Source organism: Elephas maximus, chromosome 13 (assembly GCF_024166365.1).
Source record: "Elephas maximus indicus isolate mEleMax1 chromosome 13, mEleMax1 primary haplotype, whole genome shotgun sequence".
In the NCBI taxonomy this organism is placed as follows: domain Eukaryota; kingdom Metazoa; phylum Chordata; class Mammalia; order Proboscidea; family Elephantidae; genus Elephas; species Elephas maximus.
Window position 1 is genome coordinate 23,666,315 of NC_064831.1, and position 19,478 is coordinate 23,685,792.

The 19,478-nt window shown below is 38.8% G+C and overlaps 1 protein-coding gene and 2 pseudogenes across 1 annotated transcript in view; 2 read left to right on the forward strand and 1 right to left on the reverse strand.

The window, feature by feature from the left end:
- Positions 1 to 19,478, forward strand: part of PDGFC (platelet derived growth factor C) — a 266,007-nt gene that overhangs the window by 197,957 nt on the left and 48,572 nt on the right. The window lies entirely within an intron of this gene.
- On the forward strand, positions 222 to 3,900 carry LOC126057364 (tripartite motif-containing protein 43-like; annotated as a pseudogene).
- On the reverse strand, positions 5,229 to 5,525 carry LOC126088021 (cytochrome c oxidase assembly protein COX20, mitochondrial-like; annotated as a pseudogene).

Genomic DNA, 19,478 nt, shown 5'->3' on the forward strand with positions numbered 1-19,478 from the left:
CTTGGGATTCATCATCTTCCTCAGCTGGTAAGCCAGGAGTCTACCTTCTTACCTGCTGATTTTGGGATTCATCAGCTTCTGCAGCCTGTGAGCCAGCACCCTGCCATCTGACCTGCCAATCTCAGGTTCATGAGCCCCTGCAGCTGTGTGAGTTAAGAGAAGCCTCCAGCTTGGTGGCTGACTCCCAGACTTGGGACTTGCCATTCTCTACAACCACAAAAATGGATTCAGCCTTCTAGAAAGAACTCACCTGCATCATCTGCTTGAACTACTTTACAGACCCTGTCACCATATGCTGTGGGCATAGCTTCTGTAGGCCCTGTCTCTGCCTTTCCTGGGAAGAAGTGAAAACTCCTGCCCATTGCCCCACGTGCAGGGAAACATCAGAGCAGACAGAGTTCAAAACCAATATTCTTGTGGAGAATCTGGTGTCCCTTGCCGGAAAAGCCAATCTCTGGCAATTCCTGAGCTCTGAGGAACAGATGTGTGGGACACATAAGGAGACAAAGAAGACCTTCCAGGAAGAGAGCAAGAAGGTGCTGTGTTTGCTTTGCTCTTTCAGGAGCACAAGGCTCACAGACACTGCTCCACAGAATGTGCTGTTGAGGAATACTGGGAGAAACTGTTAAACAAGTGAGGTCTTTATGGGAAAGGAGCCAAGAAAGAGAAATCTAAATAAGGAGAGCCAAATAACGAGACTGTGGAATTATCCTGTGCTTATACAGACACACGTGATCATTTCTAAGTATCAGAAGTGGCATCCAGTTCTCCTGGAGGAAGAAAAAACAACATTTAAATGGACTGCAGAGTGAAGGCAAAAATATTTTCCAGCAACACAAGGAAAGTGAAGCTGCAGTGGCTGTGTGAGGAGCTGATGAACATGTGCCGTAATCCAGATGTGGATCTGCTCCAGGGTTTGGGAGACATACTGACCAGGAGTGAGCCCAGCCTGTGAACCCAGCATTTGGTGGAAGACCCATCACTGGACTGACAGACATGCTCAACCAATTCAGAGTGGAAATTCCCTTCAGTTATGAAATAGTCAGAAAATCATGCTGTTGGATGATGTGAGAAGTTTTGGAGTTAGACATGACTTTGAAGATCTGCCTTTTCCTTCTGGAAGATCCAACTACTTTGCTGCATGGGGAGTCCAGGCCTTCACCTCTGAAAAACATTACTGGGGGATAGATGTGGACAGCTCCTGGAACTGGGCTTTGGGAAGCTGTAATAAGGATTCGTGGATAAGGAAGAACTGCTCAGTAGTCGAGTCTGAGGACACATTTCTTTTTTAGAAGAAGGGGGATAATCATTACAATCTCTTGACTACTGCCTAATGTATTTTAAGTATATAGAGAAACTTCTGGGACAAGTTGGTGTCTGTGTTGATTTTGACAAACTAAGGTTGAGTTTTATTAATGTTGCCAAAAGTTCCCTCATGAGTAGCTGCTTGTTTTTCCCTTTCCAGTTCCTACTCAGGCCTTTCTTTGACACTGGCCACACATGAGCAGGGAGAAGTCAGAAAACTGGAAACTCCATATCTGAGGGAGCCCTTCTCAATGAAGCTAATCAGTCACCCTTCACTGTCTCTTAGGTTGTTCTACTTTAATGTAAAATTTTGTCATTATTAATTGTGAATGTAGCCTGAAATGCAAAATTTAGATTAATATTCTTTACATAAAACATCTCATTTGGCCCCCAAGAAACTGTAGATATCATTTCCTCTTAGGAAAATAGGAAACTGTGTGTATTTATTAATCTTTTATCATTTAGGGAACATAATCAAAATTTAGACTCTATAATATCTTCCTGAATTACTTTCCAGTTTGCATCGTATTAAACTTATAAAAACTATGATTTTAATTTTCTAGCATTTTCCAGAACTCTTTCTTAAATCCCAGTCTTTTGCATTTTGCTAAATATTACTCTTACTTTAAAGATGTAAACGTTTTCGGGAACATCTAGCTCAATTGGCATAACATAGTTTAGAAAGAAAATGGCCTACATTCTACTTTGGCGAGTAGCATCTGGGGTCTTAAAAAGCCTATGACCAGCCATCTAAAGTGCTCCACTGGTCTCACCCCTTCGGGAGCAAGGAAGAATGAAGAAAACAGAAGACACAAGGGAAAGATTAGTCCAAAGTACTAATGGACCACATCCACCATGGCTTCCACCAGACTGAGTCCAGCACAACTAGATGGTGCCTGGCTACTACCACTGACTGCTCTGACAGGGCTCACAATAGCGGGTCCCAGACAGAACTGGCTTAAAATGTAGAACAAAATTCTAACTCATAAAAAAAGACCAGACTTACTGGCCTGACAGAGATTGGAGAAACCCTAAGAGTATAGTCCCCAGATACCCTTTTAGCTCAGTAATGAAGTCACTCCTGAGGTTCACCATTCAGCCAAAGATTAGACAGGCCCATAAAACAAAAGGAGACTAAAGGGGCGCAGCAGCCCAGGGGCAAGGACTAGAAGACAGGAGGGGACAGGAAAGCTGGTAATAGGGAACCCAAGGTCAAGAAGGGGAGGGTGTTGACATGTCGTGGGGTTGTTAACCAATGTCATAAAACAGTGTGTGTACTAATTGCTTAATGAGAAACTAGTTTGTTCTGTAAACCTTCATCTAAAGTACAATTTTAAAAAATAAAATTTATCTATTTGCCAAACTACTACATCAGAAATATTGAAATCCCTTTTTATATTTTCAACACATGTTGCTCATGATAGTAATCCAGAAGTTCCTATACAAGTGTGGTGTTGACTGCTGTACCTTCTAAATATGGTCAACATTCTCCCTACTTGGAATTACCATATAGGAACGATGTCTTTAATCGTTTTGACAGAAGATGTACTAAATCCCTGGGTGCACTGGGAACACAGCATTGGGTGGACTTCCCTCAGGTGTGGGCTAGATGTATTAGAATGTATACTCGTATTGGATATAAAAATGCTGCATACAAAAAGTCAGCAATTTATGAGGCAAATTAGAAGATATGGAATGAGTATTTATATGTTATTTACATATTGTAATGTTAAGCAGAAATGTCCTTTTTTGAGTGCCCAAACTCAAGTCTTTGGAATACTATTTAAGAAACTTACCAAACGAAGGGATTTTAAGCATTGACTGAGATTATAGCTAAAAATAAATAAGGGCAAAGCATGGTTTGAAGATAAAAATTTATTAATTTAGTAGTAAAATCATTTGTTGTGTATGGTTGGCATTAAAGGAGACATCTCTAAAATATGACATAAATTTGTATTATGCAGCTTGATCAATTTCGTTATAAATTAAACAAAACCAGCTGCCATCGAGTTGAGTCCAGTCCATGGCGACCCTACATATGTCAGAGTAGAACTGTGCCCTGGGGTTTTCAGTGGCTGATTTTTCAGAAGTGGATCACCAGGCCTGTCTTCCAAGGAGCCTCTGGGTGGACCAGAACCTCCAGCTTTTCTGTTTGCAGCCCAGCACTTGACCATTTGCTCCACCCAGGGAATCCATAAATTATTTAAGGCGTCTTTATTTCCCTTTTTATCTCCATATGAAATCCATTTTGCCAGTGTAGATTCTTCACCATTTTCTTTGTGTTAAATTCCAAATTTTTTTTGTTTTTACAAGTTAATAATTTTACCTAGAAATATATTTATGAGTTTATTTATTTATTATTAATTTTTTAACCAGAGTTGGCCTTGGGAGTCTTAGCTCCACTTTACAAGGTGATTGGGGCCACATTTTCAGTTTGGGTTATAGCACATCCAAGGTTCTTAAGCACTTAAATGTGAAACCAAATTGAATTTTACCATACAATATAATGGTAGGTTTGGTATGACAGCAAGGTTTTATTCACCCCAAACCTGTGACAAAAAAAATCCTTGAAATTGAGATTATTTATATATTCCTTCCTGGAGAGCATACTGATGTATGAATTTTATAATCTCATAAGCTTTGTTTCTCTGAGGTTTAAATTTACTTTGATAGCTTTACTTGGCATTTCTTTACCTATCCTTTGTCTTGGTTTCATATATCCATCTCTCTTTACATATAGCCACACTCATTATACTCTTAATAACTGCCTGCAGAAGGGTAAGATTTGATGAGTGACAATTTGACAGGTGAATATTTTTGTAAGCTTTGCAGAATGTTTTGAATTATTGGTGTGTATGGCCGAGGGAATGTCATTTAGTAATGACATCCTTTCTCTCCCCACACCCTCAGGACACTTACTAGCTGCACAGTAACCCATCAATCTTACCTGTGTACCCAATGACAAAAGCCTAAGGGAAGAAGGCCGGCCGGTTGGAGAGTTGACTCAAAGTTCTTGTGGCATCTGCTCAGGGGCAAATGCCCCTTCAAACCCCTCCATCGTTTCTGATATTTTTGTTTTTTCTTTCTTGCCAAAGATGAGCTTTATATCAGCACATCCAGCTTTCTTGAGATGATGGTCTCACTGACTGAAAAGTCACCACTGCAGAATAGAAGTTTAGGGGCCACTGACACCGTGGTTTCTTTACTTGTAATGATACAAATGATATAGTAGATTATGAACTTCCTGCTTTGAGGTTTGTTACTGAGTGTCTAGCACCATACCAGACACATCTCAGCTGCTCGCTCATTAATATTTCATAGAAATTCACCCATTTTCTTTAGAGTTTTCTAAACCAGTGTGGAGCAGCATTAACTTCTTATTTACTATAAGTTATTTTTGTTGCTCTTGCACAGTAGAGATGATTTACAAACAAAAGACTAGGAGAATCATTATAAAGGTATAAAAAAAGTTATACCTCGGGATATTGCAGGTTTGGCTCCAGACCTCCACAATAAAGCGAATATTGCAATAAAGTCACACCAATTTTTTGGTTTCCCAGTGCTTATAAAAGTTATGTTTACACTATACCATAGTCTACGAAGTGTGCAATAGCATTGTCTAAAAAAGACAATGTATGTCCCTTAATTAAAAAATACTTTATGATTAAAAAATTCTAACTATCCTCTGCGTCTTCAGCATCTTCATCTTTTTGCTTGTGCAGGGTCTTACCTCAGTGCTGATGGCTGCTGACTGACCAGGGTGGTGGTTCCTGAAGGTTGGGGTGGCTGTGAAGCTTTCTTTCTTTTTTTTTTTTTTTTACATGATTGAAAAGCTTTCTTATTGTACATAAAATTAGTTGATCTCAGCTTTGTGCATGCTCATTTCAATGAGTTGTATTTTGGTTTGTTCTGCCCAAGACTGCTCAGTTGCTGCTGTTGTGGTCAGTTTGTTTTCTTTCAGGATCAAGGTGGGTGCTTTCATATAAAATCTTATTCTTAATTCCTTCTCTGGCAATTCTTTCCTGGATTCTCAGCTTTACGTAATTATACCTACAATGGAACTAAGTTAATAAAAAATGTCCAAGGCCAGCCACAATAGATCCAAATGAACCATGTAATACCGAATCCCGTGCACAGGGAATGTTTTCGACGTCTAAAATTCCTAGGAGCTTAAAGGGCTTCCCCTTCCCAGGCTCGCAAGGTTCCCGTTCAGCGACCATGGGGACGAGTCAGCCCTGCGGGCCCCACCCGGCTACTACAGAGCTGTGAAGCTTTCTTAAAATGAGACAATAATGAAGTTTGCCACATTGATTGACTCTTCCTTTCATGAAAGATTTCTCTGTAGCACGTAATGCTGTTTGACTGCATTTTACCCACAGTAGAGCTTCTTTCAAAATTGGAGTCAATCCTCTCAAGCCCTGTCTTATCAACTAAGTTTATACAATATTCTAAACCCTTTGTTGTCATTTCAACAATGCTTCACAGCCTCTTCACCAGGAGTAGATTCCACCTCAAGAAACCAGTTTTTTTTGCTCATCCATAAGAAGCAACTCCTCATCCATTAAAGTTTTATCATGAGATTGCAGAAATTCATCACATCTTCAGGCCCCACTTCTAATTTTAGTTCTCTTGCTATTTCCACAACATCTGCAGTTACTTTCTCCACTGAAGTCTTGAACCCCTCAAAGTCATCCATAAAGGTTGGACTCAACTTCTTCCAAACTCCATTAATGTTGATATTTTGACCTCTTCCCATGAATTAAGACTGTTCTTTGTGGCATCTAGAATGGTGAGTCCTTTCCAGCAGGTTTTCCATTTATTTTGCCCAGATCCATCAGAGGAATCACTACCTATAACAGCTGTAGCCTTACAAAATGTATTTCTTAAACAATAAAACTTGGAAGTCAAGATGACTCCTTGATCCATGGGCTGCAGAATGGATGTTGTATCAGCTGGAATGAAGATAACATTAATCAGCTTGTACATCTCCATCAGAGCTCTTGGGTGACCAGGTGCATTGTCAATGAGCGGTAATATTTCGAAAGGAAATCTTTGTTTCTGAGCAGCAGGTCTCAACAGTGAGCTTAAAATATTCAGTAAATATTCATCCAGGCTTTGTTGTTCAATTTATAAACCACAGGCAAAGTAGATTTAGCAAAGTTCTTAAGGGCCTTAGGATTTTCGGAATAGTAACGAGCGTTAGCTTCAACTTAAAGTCACCAGCTGCATTACTCGCCAACAAGAGAGTCAGCCTGTCCTTGGAAGCTTTGAAGGCAGGCAGTGACTTCTCTCTAGCTATGAAAGTCCCAAATGGCGTCTTCTTCCAATATAAGGCTGTTTCGTCTACATTTAAAATTTGTTGTTTCGCGTAGCCACCTTCGTCAGTGATCTTAGCCAGATCTTCTGGATAACCTGCTGCAGCTTCTACATCAGTACCTGCAGCTTCGCCTTCTACCTTTATGTTATGTAGACAGCTTCTTTCCTTAAACCTCATGAACCAGCCTCTGCTAGCTTCAAACATTTCTTTTGCAGCTTCACCTCTCTCAGCCTTCATAGAATTGAAGAGAGTTCAGGCCTTGCTCTGGATTAGGCTTTGGCTTAAGAGAATGTTGTAGCTAGTTTGATCTTCTATCCAGACCACTAAGACTTTCTCTATTTCAGCAGTAAGGCGGTTTCCCTTTCTTATCTGTTCATGTGTTCACTGGAGTAGCACTTTTTAATTTCCTCCAAGAACCTTCTGTTTGCATTCACAACTTGGCTAAGTGTTTGGCAGAAAAGGCCTAGCTTTCAGCCTGTCTTGGCTTTCAACATGCCTTCCTCACTAAGCTTAATATTTCTAGCTTTTGATTTAAAATGAGAGACATGTGACTCTTCCTTTCACTTGAACACTTAGAGGACACTGAAGGGTTATTAATTGGCCTAATTTCGATATCTTCGTGTCTCAGTGAATAGGGAGGCCCAAGGAGAGGGAGAGAGACAGAGGAACAGCCAGCCTGGGAGCAGTTAGAACACACTCAGCATTTATCAATTAAGTCCGCCGTCTTATGTGGGTGTGGTTCATGGCTCCCCAAAACATTACAACAGTAACATCAGAGACCACTGATCACAGATATAGTAATAATGAAAAGGTTTGAAATATGGCAAGAATTTCCAAAATGTGACAGAGACACAAAGTGAGCACATGCTGTTGGAAAATGACTTGCTCAATGCAGGGTTGCCACAAACCTTCAACTTGTAAAAAAAAACACAGTATCTACAAAAAGTCATAAAGGGAAATGCAGTAAAATGAGGTATTCCTGTAAAGACATCAGGTAGTCTCCTGGTCCTGATATATTAGACTGTATTACCAAGAATATATTCTTATTCAAAGATTTAGACAAGTTTTAATATTTGGGGCAGGGGCAGGGGCATTGAGGGTAAAGAAACTAGGGCATACTTACAATTTTATAAGCATCACTTTGTATTATTGCCCTTGCTGGCTTTTTATAATCAACCAATAGATATTTGGAATTTGTTTATACACAGACGTTTATCTAAGTGAGATAAATCACATTTTTTCTAGGACAAATTTTGGAAAAGTTTGTTTTAAAGATCTCTATTTTAAAAGTAAGAATGATAAATCTGGTTTTGTTTATTGCTGCCTTCTTTGGGAACCTGAATGAATTTTTGGTTCTCATCAACCCTTAAGACTGGTTCTTAATGACATGTGTCCTAGAGGTAGACGTTTAATACAGTAGTTAAAACTCTCAGAGATTGTTTTTGGCACACGTTACCATTAGAAGTTATGTTCATAAGATGATTTACCCATTTGCTGCCTTCCTTCATTTAATTATATGCTCTATTATTCTGTTTTTCTCCAATTAATAAAGCTATAGTTAAAGAAGTGACATTATTTTGAATAAAGTGGGGGTGAGCCAATATTTAAAAATATTATATGTTTTTTAAATAGGTATTTGCTTTGTAATATTATGATTTTGGTATCATTTTCTAGATTCTCAGCTGTTTTAGAAAAAACAAATAAAACTTATCTACCTGTGTTACTCTTTTAAGTTGGTACGATAGTCGAAATTTTGTTTTGTTTTAAAAATATCTTTAACATAAGATGCTTACCTAAAGATAGCTAGTTGTAGCGTCTAAAAAAAAAAAAAAAGTACTAGATGTGCTACATATATTTAACGGTTAATTATTTTAATCCCTTTATAGAGAATTATTTATGAAATTATATATTCTCCAGTCATAGCCCATTAATAAATCATGAAAAACAAAACCTTACATATTGATGCCCAACAATATATATTCAGCACTTATGGTTGTGCCTAAGGAGTTAATGTCTTTAATTTTTTTTTTCTTTTTTCTTCATGCTAAAAGGAAAAAAAAAAGCCTAGCAGTGAGAGATTGTTTGGGAAGAAATGAAGCAAAACTGAAATAAAACAGTGCAAGCTTGTTTCTGTCCGGAGGCCACACACAGTGAGAGCCCAGCATACATTTCAGATCTCTTAGAAAGAAAAGAAAAAGTTTTGTTTAATTTTGGAGTAATTTATAATAGATTTTTGTATATTTTACTCTGTGTACTGTAGCATAAGCACCATTATTTAAAGTGTTAAGAATCCTGCAAAGGCTGAAAATAACATCTTCTCATCCAGTATCAGAAGACCTTATTAAAAGTTTTACTTAATAAAATTTAGCCTTCATGGGAAAAATAATATTTTTTTTTGTCATAAAAAATACTTCAAAAAACCATACCTATTTTTTAGTAAAATATGCACACCCGAATCTAATACTTTTATTCTTTATATATATAGCATAAAAATTGATATCCTAGGCATCAGTGAGCTCAAATGGAGTAGTATCGACTGTTTTGAATAGGACAGTCATATAGTCTACCATGCCAGGAATGACAAATAGAGGAATGGCGTCACATTCATCATCAAAAAGAACGTCTCAAGATCTGTCCTGAAGTACAGTGCTGTCAGTAATAGGGTAATATCCATAAGCCTACAAAGACAACCAGTTATTATTATTCAGATTTGCGCAGCAGCAACCGCTAAAGCCAAAGAAGGAGAAATTGAAGATTTTTGCCAACTTCTTCGGTCTGAAATTGATCAAACATGCAATCAAGGTGCATTGATAATTCCTGGGAATTGGAATTGAAATATAGCCACTGTTTTGTTTTGTTTTTTCTTTAAGATCGTTTTATTAAATATAATTTTAAGGCATCCCAATATAAAATTTCTGATTAGAAATATTAGCATGATTTCAACTATTTATTTAATGAATTTATCAGTTTAGGTTAATAGAAGTAGATGTTGGAGACATGCTACCAATTTACTGTATAAATTTTTATCTTCTGTTCTTTAATGTCTGAAGAGATGGGGGTGGGTAGAAATGAGTAACTGAGAGTCCTTTTACTCACAGTAATCCAGTGAAACTCTTCTCCTTTTTGAGCCATCTTCAAATCTGTTCTTTTTTTTTTAATTTAAGTTTTTAATATGTATAATAAGCGACTCTTTTTGGGGTATTTTTATTCTTGTGAGTAAAATTATATTGAGATTAAATTGTAATATAGAATAGTACATAAGTATTATAGCCACTTCAGGAGCCAAACTGTGTGCGTTTCTTAACAGTGACTTTGTAAATGGCTTACCCAGAGGTGGGGCTGTGTGCGAGCCAGTGCACACAGTAGAAGTGTGCATGATTCCTGTGGGGGGCGGGGGTTGTAAGGACACTCCAGGCCTGAGGTGCCATTAAGGAATGCATGACTGATTTCCAAAGTGGTTATTAATTATGCAGGATACGAGAACAAAGCAGCTCAGTGAATACTGAAGTTGGATGGAGAGAGGAGGAGGAGGGATCATCCCTTCTGGCATATGCCAGTAGGTTATTTAACTGTTAATATCACGTAGAGAAAAGTCTTAACTGAAGGCCAAATTTGCTTTTATGTTCAAGTTAAGAAAAATTCCCTCTAACTCTCAAACAGGGCTTCAAATTCGCTGGTTCACTTCCTTGGGAACAAAAAGCAGCTTGCTTGTAATATATTTGAAGCAATATTTTAACAATAATACTATCAAAAAAATCAGCATCAGAATGTATTCAGATTTTAAAAATTGTCAATCTTTGTAACAAAATTATACTTCATTTCTGTATTATTATATTAAATTGATTTTGACAAGAGAAAATTTAAGTTTAAACCTTTCAAAATACATTTTTATTTTTTCTTAAGAAAGAAAATTTTAGAATTTTTGATGACATTTAGAGAATGGAAGGGGGTTAAGAGCTGCCTCTGCTAACCAAAAGGTCAGCAATTGGAATCCACCAGGCTTCCTTGGAACCTCTGTGGGGCAGTTCTACTCGGTCCTGTAGGCCCCACGATGAGTCAGATTCGACTCCATCGGAGCTGTTTTTTGTTTGTTTGTTTGTTTAATACCTATGTTGCAGTCTGAAGCACTTGTTTAATGATTAGAATTTATTAAAATATACAATGTGTTTGTACATTTATGCAATGAGCCTTGAGATGACAGTATTTTTTTACATCAAGAAAACTCTGTGGGGTCACTGGAAGGAGTCAGGGCAGCTGGTGTGGGGTGTCAAGGAGCTCGAAGGCAGCAGGAGGCCTTCTGTGCTGCTGACAGCGGCCACGTGGCCGGCATGCGTCTGAAGAGCAGCAGGACCAGTGGAGACTTCGTGATGGAATGATTAGAAACATTGAGGGGCAAAATCGGAAAAAAGAAAACATCCATCTTTTGGGTAAATAGATTATTTTGACTGAGCAGCTTCAAGCTGAAAGAGAGAAAATGGTATTGACAAATGGAGGGCAAAAAAAAAAAAGTGACTTGAATATGACATATTGATGGGACAGACGGTGCTCAGTGTGTGTGTATGTTTCAGACAGCTAAATTCTTAGTGGCATCTTCAGCCTTTTTTGGTCAGTATCCTTTTAACCTCGATCAAATAAATTACCAAAAAAAAAAAACCTGTTGTCTTCAAGTCGATTGCAACTCATAGAGACCCTATAGGACAGAGTAGAACTGCCCCTTAGAGTTTCCAACAAGTGGCTGGTGGGTTTGAACTTCAGCGGAGCTCTTAACCACTGCTCTTAACCAGGGCTTCATAAGTATAGTGTATCGTATATTCTAAATTACTACTTTAAAACTCCCCATCTCTGTGGGCAGGTGTTCTACTGAAGAGTTTCTGTAATGTGGTGCTGGTGGAAGCTCCTTTAAGCTTGGTATCCAGAGCTTCAGATTGTTACTGAAAAGGACTTCCGAACCAGTAAGAAGGGAAGGATAGAAATATCTACCTGGATAGTTTGATAAGTCAGCATGGTGGTGGAGCCAAAAGAAAGACCATCTACTTCAGAAGGGCTGAAAGAGGGCCAAGTGGAGGAGAAGACAGAGTTGGAGGACCAGGCATCAGTGGACTTATCTCATGATCAGAATGGGAATTCCCTCAACATTGATGAAGGAGATGTGTCCTGGATGGAGGAGCAGCTGTTCTGCTTCTGTGACAAGGGCCAAAAGTGGATTCCAGCCAGCGAGGAACTTCTTAATTTCTTTGATTTGTCAATGTTTATGTAAAGTTTTGGTTTTCCAACCTGTGAAAGAAAAATAAAAGGATAACTATTATTTAGTTAACCAACCATAAATTTATATAAAACATAGACATATCTGTACTGATAAAAATCACTGTCAATCTCTATTACATTGTTAAATTAGCACACTTGATGGTAATCCAGTAAAAATTAGAACATTGGAAAAAATAAAACTCTATGGTTTAGTTATCTAGTGCTGCTATAACAGAAATACCACAAGTGGGTGGCTTTAACAAACAGAAATTTATTTTTTTTACAGTTTAGGAGGCTAGAAGTCTGAATTCAAAGCACTGGCTCTAGGAGAAGGCTTTCTCTGTGGGCTCTGGAGGAAGGTCCTTATCTCTTCAGCTTCTGCTTCCTGTGTCCTTGGAGATCTCTGTGTCTTGGTATCTATCTTATGCCATCTCTGCTTCTCTCCTTGCTTGTTTAATCTTTTGTATCTCAAAACGAGATTGACTCAAGTACACCCTACACTAATCCTGTTTCATTATCACAACAAAGACAACCATTCTCAAATAGGATTATAACCACAGGTGTAGAGACTAGGATTTACAACACATATTTTGGGGGGACACAATTCAATCCATAACACTATACTATACAGTTGTGGCAAAGACTAAACTTTTGCTTGACCAAGAGCTGTTTAATATTTATATTTTTCAATCCAACTTCTTCCCAGTGGACACAGCGCTCTCTTTTAAGTGAAAATCACCATATCTCTTCCATTTGTACCGATTCCTTTTGTTCCAGTTAATTCGTTGCTGTCAAAGAAAGAATTTCATTGATGGTATGATTTGTAGTTAGAAAGAAAAAGGTGGTCAGTACTATTATAGGAATGATAAAAGGCAGACAGACCATTTTAAGTTGATATACAAGGGGGTTTTAAGTAAGAATTTAGGCTAATTGAAAGCTTGAGATTTGATTGATTAGTGCTTTATCTCTAAAGCCGAGATTTCAAAGTTTGGAGTTAATATGGCAGCTGAAACTAGATGGGGAGAGTTTTTTTTTTTTAGGAGTAAGTTTGGTGCAAGGCAAAATTACAAATTAATGAGTTTTTCTTCAATATACCTATCCATTTTCTTGTTATAAATTCTTTCAAACATTTATTGAAGGATGTCATGAGGTATTTTGCTGTGAGAAAATTCAGTCATAGGTGACATTGTCCTGGGTCTCTGAGGTCTTACATTGCTTTGGAGAAAAAATAGATAGTTTTTGTTTTAATTACCCACTGCTTCCGTAACACATACACCACAAGTGTTAAAGAACAGAAATTTATTTTCTTACAGTTCTGAAGGCTAAAAGTCCAAATCCGGGTTTTGGCTGCATTGATTTTTTCTTGGTATTCCTTGACTTGCAGACAGACAATCCTCACATGGTTTTTGTCTTGCAGTGTGTGTGTGTGTGTGTGTGTGTATTTGTGTGTGCACACACGCACCCAGGTATATTTGTCTGTGTCTATTCTAGTCATTTTATAACTCAGAAACGATTAGGTTTATGATCCAGCGTATGTTTGTATGACCTCAACTGACTGATCATATTACATTGCATTATGGAAGGCAACTACATTATATTACTTTCCATTACACTGTACTGTACTGCATTATATTATACTATGGAAAGTCATTGCATTCCATTGCATTGCATTATATTACATTACGTTAGTGAAGGTATCTGCTCTGCCCAGGAACAACCAATTTAACCCCATGTAGCTACTACACGACTGCAGCTAGAGCAGTGTTTGGCCAAACTACTGGGAACCATAGCCTAGCCCAGATGACACACAAAATTAACCACCACACCTGTAAGTACAGTGTGTGAGTTAAGTGCCATGTGAGGAGTTTGGAAAGATTTTGAGGAGGAGAGGTATTTGTTTAGAGGAAAAGGATATCAAAACCTTGACGTAAAAGAAACAAAAATCCTGGGGCCTACACAGTATAAATATGATGTCAAATATATTTAAAAAAATCTCTGAAGAGCTTATTAAAAATGCATATTATCAGATGTCAGAGATTCTGATTGTGTTGGTCAGAGTGGTGCCCATTTATCTGCTTTTTAATCCGATATGCTTAGAGATTCTGATACAAAGCTTCCCACGTTGAATCTGGGGAAAAGGAACTAATTGCTCTGAAATATGAATTGCACAGTATTCAATGAGTATTACTATAATGTTTTGGGAAAGATGTTTCTTATATACAAACACGAATCTTTATGGAACAGATTGGAAGGTCTGCATGCATATTTAATAGCTGACATAACCATGTGTTCCTTATTTTTCAAGGTTGCCAAAAAAAAAAAAAAGGGCCGGGGGGGGACTTTTCCTTAGAATTTGATGGATATATTTGAGTTTTTCGCCCTTGCATTTATTATACTCATTTTTCTAGGACATATATTTGTCTAAGTTTTCCAGTGCTGCTATAACAGAAGTACCACAAGTGGATGGCTTTAACAAGCAGAAATTTATTTTCTCACAGTTCGGGAGACTAGAAGTTCGAATTCAGAGTCCCAAATCAAGGAGAAGGCATTCTCTCTCTGTCGGCTCTGGAGGAAGGTCCTTGTCTCTTCTGAGCTTCTGCTCCTGGGCAGTCTTCACATCACTTGGCTTTTCTCTTCCCCATCTCTGCCTCTTTTGCTTGCTTTTTTAATCTCTTTTCTGTCCCAAAAGAGATTGACTCAAGACACATCCTACACTAAACCCGTCTTATTAACATAACAAAGACAAGTCATTCCCAAATGGGATTATAACCACAGTCATAGAGGTTAGGATTTGGAACACAAGTTTTTCGGGAACACAATTCAATCCATACCAGTATTAAAGGTTATCAATTTTGTCAGATGTCAATAATTTGTTATCCTTAGAACTAGGATAGATTGCATTCTGGCTTCTTATCTAGTTCAACATTGAGCTTGTCTGATCATTTGCAAATGGCATCGTTCCAGAACTGAAGCTCAGTTCTAAAAAAGGTACTCATTCATTTTACTTACGATGTAATGAGACACAGTCAGCAAAATGAAACAGTTCCAGACCTCAAGTACTATTATTTCATTCTCTTCATACTTTTTTTAACATTTAATTTTTATTTTTGTCAGAGTTCTACTTGGAAGTATCTTTTAAAGAAACAAATATTCCTGTTATGCTTATTACAGAACTAGCCCTGCCCAAGCCCTTTTCCTGTGCTTTGGGGCAAGCATTTGTAATCCTTTTATCGGACCTTTCCGAGTTTTCGTCCATATTTCCACTAGGTAATATGCTTATGCTGCTACTACTTGATTCTTTGATTTTAAGAATTATCTATTGACTCCATTGACCTCACAATCTGGAAAATGAGGCTCTAGCTTTCTTTTATTCTCCTGCCTTTACCGCACACAGACACTTCCCATCATCTCATCCTCCATTACGCCCTAACTATATCAAGATCCAAATTCCTTGTGTACCTGATCATGGCCAGGTAACCATTTTCCACTGCTGAGCCATGAAGAGTACTATAACTGCATTTCCTTTCTTGCCCTTTTTGTTTGTTTGTTTTTGTTTTCTCTCCAAACCCTTCCTCAATTTCAAATTTTCTTTCAAAACAATCAGACATTTAGATTTTCCAATAATTTCAGCTTCTTGAGTAACTGTCTCCTGGGACTCTGGCTTGCTCCATTTGGACTGATTGCCCTTGAGGCCTGCTGCATAGCGGCCATCCTTGGGGTCTCCATCCACCACTATCCTGAGGATTCTCTTTGTCATTGTCTTTACATTGTCTGCTTTCTGGACATCTTGTTTTCTCTCTTCATTTACTTCCTTGTTTGTGAAGGAAGTAAAACCTCCAGAAGCTTACTGAAAAAAACGAACATCAGAGATAAAAGTTTTGTGACCTTGCATGACTGAAAATGCTGTTATTTAACCCTCAAACTTAAATGATTACTTGGCTGAATCTGGGAATTCAGATTGGACTCTAAAGTGCTTATTGGACATTCTGTGCATGTGGGTGGGCTTGCTGACTGTGGTCTTTACTGCAGTGTGACCTGGGTTGATTACTTGACAAACCACTGGTGTTTGATGTATGGGCTTTTCTCTTAGGCCAAAGAGAGTTCTCTAATCTTTTTTTCTAGGGGTATAGTTCTGCCTAACAACTCTTTGGGAATTGCATGAATAAAGAGTGAGAGTCTCAGCATTAAGTATAAAAATTTTACTTAACCTTACCCATGCCCCTGTCTTACATATCTAGTGCTGCTATAACAAAAATACCACAAGTGGGTGGCTTTAACAAACAGAAATTTATTTTCTCACAGTTAGGAAGCTAGAAGGAGTTTATGAGTCCAAATTCAGGGTGCTGGCTTATAGGAGAATGCTTTCTCTCTGTTATCTCTGTAGGACGGTCCTTGTCTCTTTGAGCTTCTGCTCTTGGGTGATCTTCATGTGGCTTTGGATGTGCCTTCCCCCATCCAGTGACATCACTAGATGGATGCAAGGGGTGTGGGCTGCACCAGGTCACACTGTCAGAGGAGAAGATACCAGAACGACTGTCTATAAAACTTTTGTTCTGTGTTTCAACAGAAACTTACTAGTTTTATAAAAATATTCCTGTAGTTAGTTACAACAACAAAAAAAACTCTTTGTAAGCCCAGTTTACATGTATCGGTATACCTGCAAGACTGAAGCTCTACGCCAGTTTACTTTTTGAACCTTCTAAGGCAAGTGGGTTTGGTTTTTTTTAAGGCACTCCAGTCAGACCTGTCATTATTACCCAGTTACAAGGACACTTTGAATCATGTGGTTTCGTCTGCAGGCACTACAAGCACCCACTCTTGTTTTCATTGCTGACACTGTTTTTATAGTCAATGCTATTGTCAAATTCTCTGGCCTTTTACCTACAGTTAATTTTTTTTTATTATGATAATTACCATGGGGGTGTGCCACCATGAGTTACCTCATTGGGTGACACCTACCCTAGTGATGTCACTGCCCATGTCTCTACTTCTTTAATCTGCTCATTTTATATTGTATAAGAGATTGATTCAAGACCCACCCTACACTAATCTCATCTCATTAACATAATTAAGACAACTCACTCCCTAACAGAAAAAATTATAACCACAAGGAAAGAGGTTAGGATTTATAGCAGATATTTTTGCGGGACACAATTCAATCCTTAACATTCCACTCTTTGACTCCCAAAAATTCATGTCCTTTCCACATGCAAAGCACATTCACCCCATCACATCATCTCAAAGTCTTGAATCAACTCCAAGTCCAAAATCTCATCTTCTGAAGCACCGAAGTCAAATATGGGTGAGACTTTAGGCTTATCCCATCCTGAATCAAAATTCCTCTTCATCTGTGAATCTGTAAAATCTAGAGTGCAGGTTACCTGCTTCCAAAGTACAATGGTAAGACCGGAACAAGGCAGACGTTTCCATTTAAATGGGAGAAATTGGAGGGAAGCAAGGGATGATGGGTACTAAAGCATGTCCAAAATCCAGCAGAACAATTTACATTAGCTCTCAAGGCTTAAAAATAATCCTGTTGTCTGAGACCATCTAGGCAATGACTCTGCCCTCAGACTCTGGATGTTGGTCATGCTCTCTGGATTCTGGTAGGCCTTGGGCTTCAGCTCCACCTTCCAGGCCCACTGGGATGGCAGCTCTGCTCCATTGGCTTTAGGTGGCCCCATTCTCATAGTCCTTCTGAGTGACTACTCAAACGCTTTGGCCCTAGCAGGCCCCATTCTTCTGCCCCTTTGGCATAGAAGCCCCACTCCCTCAGCTTTGGGTACCAGGCCCAAACCTCTTGGCCCAACTGAGTGGCAGCCCCACACTCTGGAACCAAGTTGATGAAGATCTGATTCTTTTAAAACCAAGACTTCATGGCCCCACCCTTTGAAACCGAGGCAGACCTGCTTCCCATGGTCCTTCCAACAGTTCTGCTGATCTCCAAGCTGCCCCATGGTTGGTCCTTTTCTTTTGTTGGAGGACAACAGATGTAGCTCCTTTGGCCTGTTTCCTTCTTGTAGAATTCCAAGAGGTAGACTGTCTTCTTTCCTTTCATTCTTTCTCTGTCACCTTCAGTCTAAGCTGATGGATTTTCTGCTGTGGTAGTTGGTTATATCCATCAGTCGCAGGCTTAATCTCTTTAACAAAACATTATGGAGCCACGTCCTTGGTGAAAATCCTAGGACATGTGTCCTTAGTTTTTACAACAGAATTTTTCAAATCTTTCAGTTTTGTTTCCATTTTGCATAGCTCATTTTTAAGCCCCTCTTTTGAAAGAGGATACCCACATCAATTAAGTGGGTATTTTACATATCAGCAAATTCAATCACTATTGAAAACTTATCCATTTAATTGATGTGGGCATCGTACCTAGTTTCTAGTAATCTTTCCAGCTCGAAAGAAACTTTCAGAATTGAATCATTAAAGAAAATTTGATGGTGAAAATTTATGGAAGGAAATAAAGCCAGTTGCTCTCAAGTCGACCTGACTCAGACTCGGGGTGACCCCAGGTGTGTCAGAGTAGCACTGTGTTCCAAAGGGTTTTGAATGGCTGATTTTTCAGAAATAGGTTGCCAGGCCTTTCTTTCAAGGTGCTTATGGGTAGACTCGAACCTCCAGCCTTTGGGTTATGAACACTTTAACCATTTGCACCACCCAGAGACTCCTTTGCAAGGAAATACAAAAGTAAACTTGGAAAGCAAATGTATCCAGTAAACAGGAAGTGCAAAATTAAAGCACCTAGTCAATGAGATGGATTGACACAGTGGCTGCAACATTTGGGCTCAAACAGCAATGATTATGAGGATGGCACAGGCCCCGGTAGTGTTTCATTCTGTTGTACATAGGGTCTCTGTGAGTCAGAAAAGCCTGGACGGCAGCTAACAACAGTGACTGTTTCCCTCTGGAATGCAAAAGACCCATAACATTTTTAGTTTAAAATTCCGCAGTTGTGCACAGTGTCTGAAATATGACAGACAGTCGGTAAATATTTGAAATGAATGGAAGAGGAAACACAAATCTAACCTGTGTGTGTGGAATCCCACCCTGTGGCTATGAATTGGAATCCGCTGGACAGCACACAACAACAAAAAGGGTATGCTTTTTTCTCCAGAAGGGTAACATTCTGATAAAAAAAAGAATTAAAAAAAAACTTTCCAGTTGGGTATAATTCAATGAAGTAACATTTAGAGTAATTATAGTCATGCAGGGCACAGCGAGGGTAACTAGCGCCCAGGGGCAATCTTTAAGTTGTGACCTCCCCCCAGTTTTAAGATGAATAGATGTTGATAGTGCCAACAAATAAGCAAAAATGCCTTACCGTCCTCCTCTTGTCCAGCTGCCTCAGTCAGGGGCCTTTCATATTTGTGGTGCCTCTGGAATGTCATTCCACATCTGGCACCCCCTGGACGTGCACCCAAGGGACAAGTGTCTCCCTCTGCCCTCCCTCGCTACACCACACCTCTGCAGTCATGCGCGGCATAACGTCTGAGGGGCAAAGTCCAGCCGCATATACATCCATGGTCCCATAAGACTAATAGAGTTCAGAAATCCTGATCACAGGACAGAATATAGCAGATATAGGCATGTTGCACTCAACAAACAGGAAGAT